The following is an 8266-nucleotide window of genomic DNA, read 5'->3' as shown; positions in this document are numbered from 1 at the left end:
AAAAATCAAGGACAAAACACCACTCAACCAATGGAGAAATACAGCAGCAGTAATCAAATGGTTCAACATCCAAGACAAACAGCACAACTTTCTCCTTCGATAGAAGAATTTTACCCTTCCATCACGCAAGACCTACTGACTCAAGCACTAGACTTCGCCTCAATCACAGGCAACGAAAGAAACATCATCATCCACGCAAAAAACTCCATACTCATCCACAACAGTACACCATGGCAAAAAAAGAACAATTCAACATTTGACGTCACTATGGGAAGTTTTGACGGAGCAGAAACGTGTGAACTCGTTGGGAGTTTCCTCCTCTCCCAGCTCGCTAGCCTCAACCTGAACCTTGGTATTTACCGTGATGACGGACTGGCAGTGTGTCGCGCCTCGCTAAGGAGCAGCGAGAATACCAAGAAGCGCATATGCCAAATTTTCAAAGAGAGCGGCCTACGGATCACGATTGAAGCCAACAAGCACACAGTCACCTTCCTCGACGTCACTTTCAACCTGAGAAATAACAGCTACCAACCATTCACGAAATCCAACACAACACTCCAATACGTGCACCATGACAGCAACCACCCACCCACCACCACGAAAAGAATACCTACCGGAATTAATAAAAGGCTATCGATGCTGTCATCTAGCAAAGCTGAATTTGACCAAGCAACCCCCCCGTACCAAAAAGCCCTTGATGAAAGCGGATACAATTTCACCCTCACCTATGAACCCACGCCAGGAAACCAACCAAAAAAAGAACAGAAAACAAAACATCTGGTACAACCCCCCATACAGCAAAAACGTTTCAACTAAAATTGGCCACAAATTCCTCACTCTGATTGACAAACACTTCCCCAAAGGCAACACCCTAAGAAAAGTATTCAACAAGAACATTAAATTGAGCTACAGCTGTATGAACAATATACGACAAATTCTCAAACCACAACAAAACAATTGCAAATGAGCCGTCGGCCCCCGGACAGAGCGACCCCAAAACCAACAAAGGCTGCAACTGCCGCAAGAAACCTGATTGCCCTCTCAACGGGGGGTGCTTACAAACATCAGTTGTCTACCAATCTAAGGTAACACGCAAGGACATTAACACATCCGACACATATGTAGGATTAACCGAGGGAGAGTTTAAAACCAGATGGAACAATCACAAGGCTTCTTTCAGGAACTAAAACCTGCGGAATACCACAGAACTCAGCAAACACATTCGGGACCTCAAAGACAATAATGTTGAATATTCAATAACATAGCAAATTCTTGCATCCAGCACACCTTACAATAGTGGTAATAAAAGATGCAACCTATGCTTGAAAGAGAAACTGTTTATTATTTACCGTCCAGACCTGTCATCCCTCAACAAGCGCAGCGAAATTGTATCAGCATGCCGCCACAGACGGAAACACCTCCTAGGTAACACATGAGCCAATCACCAGGCCCCTACGCCAGCCTGTACCCACCTACTCTGTGCCCTATATAAACCATGGTATGTGAATGCTCCCATTAAAATCTCCTGATGATTGAGGGAACCCCTCATGAAACAGGCCTGTAGAGAAGTAGTCTTGTGATTTTTTTTCCCACACACACATACAAAAGAAATGTATGTATATAGAAATACTTGAATCTGCACTGATATTCAAGAATTTCTATATATAACAAATATATGTATATAAAAATACTTGAATCTGCACTGATATTCAAGAATTTCTATATATAACAAATATATATATATATATATATATATATATCGAAATACCTGAATTTGCACTGATATTCAAGAATTTCTATATATATATATATATATATATATATATATATATATATATATATATATATATATATATATATATATATATATATATATATATATATATATATATATATATATATATATATATATATATATATATATATATATATATATATATATATATATATATATATATATATATATATATATATATATATATATATATATATATATACACATATATATATACACATATATATATACACATAGAAATACCTGAATTTGCACTGAAATTCAAGTATTTCTTATGTGTACATCTACACACGAGAGGGGCGGCATGGCGTAGTGGGTAGAGCAACCGTGCCAGAAACCTGAGGGTTGCAGGTTCGCTCCCCGCCTCTTACCATCCAAAAATCGCTGCCATTGTGTCCTTGGGCGGGACACTTCACCCCCGGTGCCACTCACACCGGTGAATTGAATGACAGGTGGTGGTCGGAGGGGCCGTTGGCGCAAATTGCAGCCACACTTCCGTCAGTCTACCCCAGGGCAGCTGTGGCTATGAAAGTAGCTTACCACCACCAGGTGTGAACGAATGATGGGTTCTACATGTAAAGCGACTTTGGGTACTTAGAAAAGCGCTATATAAATCCCAGTTATTATTACATACACACATAAGAAACACTTGAATTTCAGTGCTTCTCCCGGAACAACCATTCTACCGAATTTCCATCCGGCCCTGAGTGAGGACAGCCTGTCGTCACGTCCGCTTTTTGTGCAGGCCTCGTCACGTTATAACATCTACGGCTTTTGGAGCTCAGTGCACCAACTGCACACACAAGAAGGAGACTATTATATATGTCTGTTATCCATAGGTTTATCTATAACCCATAAAGTAGGAAGGCACGGAGCTATTTCTCAGCGTGTGTTTATTCCAGCCGGCACGTTAACACACTGACACAACATCCAGATTCCCATCATGCATTGCTTCAAAAGTACGGTAAGTAGTGATGTCCAAACAAAGACTGACAATAGAACGAGGATGGACAATTCAACCCTAAACTCACTCCTTTCCCGCAAATTAAATTTCATCTATGCTACTTCAAAGGCTGTGCTACTGGCTGCAAAGCATTGCACTTTCAAATACAACAATGATTAGAGGAGTGTTGTGTATGTATATATATGTAAATTATATTAATTATTATATGTATAAGGAATACTTGAATTTGCATTGAAATTCAAGTATATCTTTTGTGTATATATATAAATAAAATAAATACTTGAATTTCAGTGCAAATTCAAGTATTTCTTATATATAATAAAAGAAATACTTGAATTTCAGTGCAAATTCAAGTATTTCTTATATATACACATACATATATATACACACACACACACAAACACTACTCATTGTTGTATTTGAAAGTGCAATGCTTTGCAGCCAGTAGCACAGCCTTTGAAGTAGCATAGGTGAAATTTAATTTGCGGGAAAGGAGTGAGTTCAGGGTTGAATTGTCCATCCTCGTTCTATTCTGTCAGTCTTTGTTTGGACATCACTACTTGCCGTACTTTTGAAGCAATGCATGATGGGAATCTGGATGTTGTGTCAGTGTGTTAACGTGCCGGCTGGAATAAACACACTGAGAAATAGCTCCGTGCCTGCCTACTTTATGGGTTATAGATAAACCTATGGATAACAGAGACATATATAATAGTCTCCTTCTTGTGTGTGCAGTTGGTGCACCGAGCTCCAAAAGCCGTAGATGTTATAACGTGACTGGGCCGGCACAAAAAGCGGACATGACAGGCTGTCCTCACTCAAGCCCGGCTGGAAATCGAGAGAAATTCGGGAGAATGGTTGTTCCGGGAGAAGCACTGAAATTCAAGTATTGTTTATGTGTACATCTACATACACATATACACATAAGAAATACTTGAATTTCAGTGCTTCTCCCGGAACAACCATTCTCACAAATTTCCATCCGGCCCTGAGTGAGGACAGCCTGTCGTCACGTCCGCTTTTCGTGCCGGCCTCGTCACGTTATAACATCTACGGCTTTTGGAGCTCAGTGCACCAACTGCACACACAAGAAGGAGACTATTATATATGTCTGTTATCCATAGGTTTATCTATAACCCATAAAGTAGGCAGGCACGGAGCTATTTCTCAGTGTGTTTATTCCAGCCGGCACGTTAATACGCTGACACAACACCCAGATTCCCATCATGCATTGCTTCAAAAGTACGGCAAGTAGTGATGTCCAAACAAAGACTGACAGAATAGAACGAGGATGGAAAATTCAACCCTAAACTCACTCCTTTCCTGCAAATTAAATTTCACCAATGCTACTTCAAAGGCTGTGCTACTGGCTGCAAAGCATTGCACTTTCAAATACAACAATGAGTAGGAGTGTTGTGTATGTATATATGTATATTATATTAAAAATATTATTATTATTATTATTATTATTATTATATGTATAAGGAATACTTGAATTTGCATTGAAATTCAAGTATATATTTTGTGTATATATATATAAATAAAATAAATACTTGAATTTCAGTGCAAATTCAAGTATTTCTTATATATAATAAAAGAAATACTTGAATTTCAGTGCAAATTCAAGTATTTCTTATATATACATACATATACACACACACAAACTCTACTCATTGTTGTATTTGAAAGTGCAATGCTTTGCAGCCAGTAGCACAGCCTTCGAAGGAGCATAGGTGAAATTTAATTTGCGGGAAAGGAGTGAGTTCAGGGTTGAATTGTCCATCCTCATTCTATTCACTGTCAGTCTTCGTTTGGACATTACTACTTGCCGTACTTTTGAAGCAATGCATGATGGGAATCTGGATGTTGTGTCAGTGTGTTAACGTGCCGGCTGGAATAAACACGCTGAGAAATAGCTCCGTGCCTGCCTACTTTATGGGCGTGCCTGCCTACTTTATGGGTTATAGATAAACCTATGGATAACAGAGACATATATAATAGTCTCCTTCTTGTGTGTGCAGTTGCGCACTGAGCTCCAAAAGCCGTAGATGTCATAACGTGACTGGGCCGGCACAAAAAGCGGACATGATGACACCTACAACATATTAAATAAAAACATAGAAAAAACTAGCAGCAGCGGTAAAGTTTAGATCCATGAAGGAAAGAAGTGAATGAATGTTTATAACTGAATACATTCACATATGCATACACATTTGTTTTCTTTTTTTCTTAATGAAGTAACGTTTATGACAACCTTTATCCAAAACACAATATAGAAGAGATATACCATAATTCATAAGTTTTTTGTTTGTTTTTTTAAAACGCTTACAAAAAAGTCGGACCCCAAAAATGTACTGTGGGACCCCATTTTGAAAATTCCTAGCGCAAACACTGCTGTCAGAGGAGAAAACTGCTGTATTTAAATAAATATTTATAAAGCAAGTTCAAGTATTGGCAAATGTTCACCTATTCCCGGCCTTGGCACGCATATACGTGTCCTCTTTTTGGGATTTCACAATATGGTCAGCCTAATTAAAGCAGCTAAGCACAATGCAACCCTTGACTAACACCCTCCCCCTTACACCTCCACGGATCCTAAATAACCAAATGTTAATCAAACGGATTTCTAACGTATATAATTGTTGTTCTTATGCTATCTGAACTCACTATGTTCTCCTCATCCCACCCCCCGGATTGTAAATCATTCAATGTATATACTCTGATTAACTTGTGCGATGACTGTATTATGATGATAGTACATATATATTTGTGCCATGAATTGATTACGACTTAAACAAGTTGAAAAACTTATCCGGGTGTTACCATTTAGTGGTCAATTGTACGGAATATGTACTTAACTGTACAATCTACTAATAACAGTTTCAATCAATCAATCAATAGAAAGCATCAACACATACAGTAGAAAGCAAGCTAAAAAGACCAAAGTATTAGTCACTGTGAATAAAAAAACCGTATTTTCAATCAATCATCAATAGAAAGCACATGATAGAAAGCATCAACACAAACAGTAGAAAGCAAGTGAAAAAGACCAAAGTATAACTCACTGTGAACAAAACCCGTCCGATCCACATCCGTCACAAAAGAATAATGATGAAGCGCCGAAGGAGGAACTCGGGTGGAACTAAATAGAACTAATTAAACGAGCAACAGGTGTGCTCACAGCTGTAGACACGGAGCAGATAGTAAAAGTGCCGTAAAAGACAGAGAGCAAACAGGAAACAGTAACAAAACAAGAGCACCAGGACAGGAAGTGATTTCAAACACAGTAAAAGCAAATATAACCAAAGTGTCAGTAGCACTTCTGACACACACATATATATATATATACATATACATATATTAGACCGAGACGTTATTTTGCGGACCTCACCTTAATAGGAAAGTGTAATGTTAGTGCGAGTTTTACATGAATGGCGCTTGACAGCGTTGTGTGCGGAGCTGAAGGAATCTACCAATCACGGTGTGGTATATGGCTCTCGAGGGCCGGACATTGACGTCACTTGCGTGATGCAAACAGAGAAAGGTTCTAAATAAAGTATTCTATTTAAGTTACTTTGAATTTACAACCCCCTGGCGCTGCTTTGTACTGTTTTTGTATTTACTTTGATTATTATTTTCAACTGTTTGTTAATGTTGAAATTTATAAATAAAGGTTTATATAAAAAAAGGTTTTAAATAAAGTGGTCCTCGTGTAAAACTGGAGCCTCCGTGTTTGTTATTGTAACCGAGGGTTTATAAATGTCGCCTATACTGTATGAAACTACAAAATAACAAACACGGAGGCTCTAGTTTTACACGAGGACCACTTTATTTCCTTTCTTTCAAAAACCTCCGCTTCACCCAACGTGTCACCTTTTCCGCTCTTAGGGCCTTCAAAATAAGAGCTCAAGGCATATACTGTATAACAGCTTATAACAGGAATTTAACATCACAAAGAGGCAAGCCCGTAAAAATAAGTTACATACCTCCCCTCCTACAAAAGCAAACGTCCTTGTTTCAACACAGCAACAGGATAAGTGCAAAAACAACACAGGCAGTTAAAACAAAAAACATAAACCTTTCCCCCCAAATATACAGAGCCTCACACACACAACAACAACAACAACAAAAATGTAACCGAGGGTTTATGTATGTCGCCTATACTGTATAAAAGTACAAAATAATGTAACCTATTTTTATGGGCTTGCCTCTTTGTAATGTTAAGTTCCTGTTGTAAGTACCATTTACCATTTAAGCTGTTATACAGTATATGCCTTGAGCTCTTATTTTGAAGGCCCTAAGAGCGGAAGTGGTGACACGTTGAGTGGAGCGGAGGTTTTAAAAGGAAGAATATAAATTGGTCCTCGTGTAAAAGTGGAGCCTCCGTGTTTGTTATTTTGTACTTTTATACAGTATAGGCGACATTTATAAAAAACCTCCGCTCCACTCAACGTGTCACCACTTCCGCTCTTAGGGCCTTCAAAATAAGGGCTCAATGCATATACTGTATAACAGCTTATAACAGGAACTTCCATCCATCCATTTCCTACCGCTTGTCCCTTTTGGGGTCGCGGGGGGTGCTGGAGCCTATCTCAGCTGCATTCGGGCGAAAGGCGGGATACACCCTGGACAAGTCGTCATCTCATCGCAGGTAGAACAGGAACTTAACATCACAAAATGAAAGAGGCTCCGCCCCCTTCCTTCTTTCTTTGTGGACACGCCTACTTTGGTCATGTTCACTTTCATAACGTGTCTTCATGAAGAATGACAGACGTTTATCTTCATCTCAGGACAAAAGTAAACACTCCAAAAGTGTACTTCTCCAAAACACACAAAAAGTACTTGATCATTTCTTCCTTTACTAGTACTTGACAAAGTCGCTTGGAAGTAGGAGTACATCAACACAAGTATCTTGCTAAAATTAACACTCTTTATTAAATTGCAGTATATTCACGTATTTGTTACGTAACATTCAAGTACAAAATGTAAATCAAACATACATTTAGTTATAACATTCTCTTTTTATTACATAATATCAACATTTATTTACATTCAGATATTTAATGATCACACATTCTGTTATTTATTACATTTATTGTTATTTATTCTTTGAAATTAAGCATTCATTCATGTATTCTCAACATGCATATATAAGTATTACATTGTTTTTATTGTACACAGTAGTCATTTTCTACCTTTAAGTACTTATTACTATGATTACTGTTAATAAGTGAAGGGAAAGCAGGTGCCTTGCCCAAGGACACATCGGCAGTGACTCAGATGGCAGAAGCGGGGATCGAACCTGGAACCCTCGAGTTGCTCCACCACCCGAGCCACGCTTTTACTTTCCCCATTAGCATATTATTACTACTATTATTGCTAGTATTACCATTAAAATGTGTTTTTTCTTCAATCTTCATCTTGGGAGTTCTTGTCCTGCAGTGAAAATGCAAAGAAAAAGCAACAACAAAAATACACCTTGTTTGTTATTTGTCAACGAAAGCAAA

General features: G+C 38.3%; 1 long non-coding RNA gene across 2 annotated transcripts in view; it reads right to left on the bottom strand.

The window, feature by feature from the left end:
* Positions 1–7403, bottom strand: part of LOC140679700 (uncharacterized) — a 16091-nt gene extending 8688 nt beyond the window's left edge. The window contains exon 1 of one of the 2 annotated variants that reach the window (XR_012051080.1): positions 7310–7403. This is a non-coding gene — a long non-coding RNA (uncharacterized lncRNA). Of the gene's footprint in view, positions 1–5824; positions 5996–7309 lie in introns of those variants that run through there. The other variant, XR_012051079.1, reaches the window with a different exon arrangement.
* Between the last annotated feature and the right edge of the window lie 863 nt (positions 7404–8266).

This window comes from Nerophis lumbriciformis, linkage group LG21 (genome assembly GCF_033978685.3).
Source record: "Nerophis lumbriciformis linkage group LG21, RoL_Nlum_v2.1, whole genome shotgun sequence".
Lineage (NCBI taxonomy): Eukaryota > Metazoa > Chordata > Actinopteri > Syngnathiformes > Syngnathidae > Nerophis > Nerophis lumbriciformis.
Note: the sequence above shows the minus strand (reverse complement) of the source record. Positions and strands in the feature narration are given on the sequence as shown.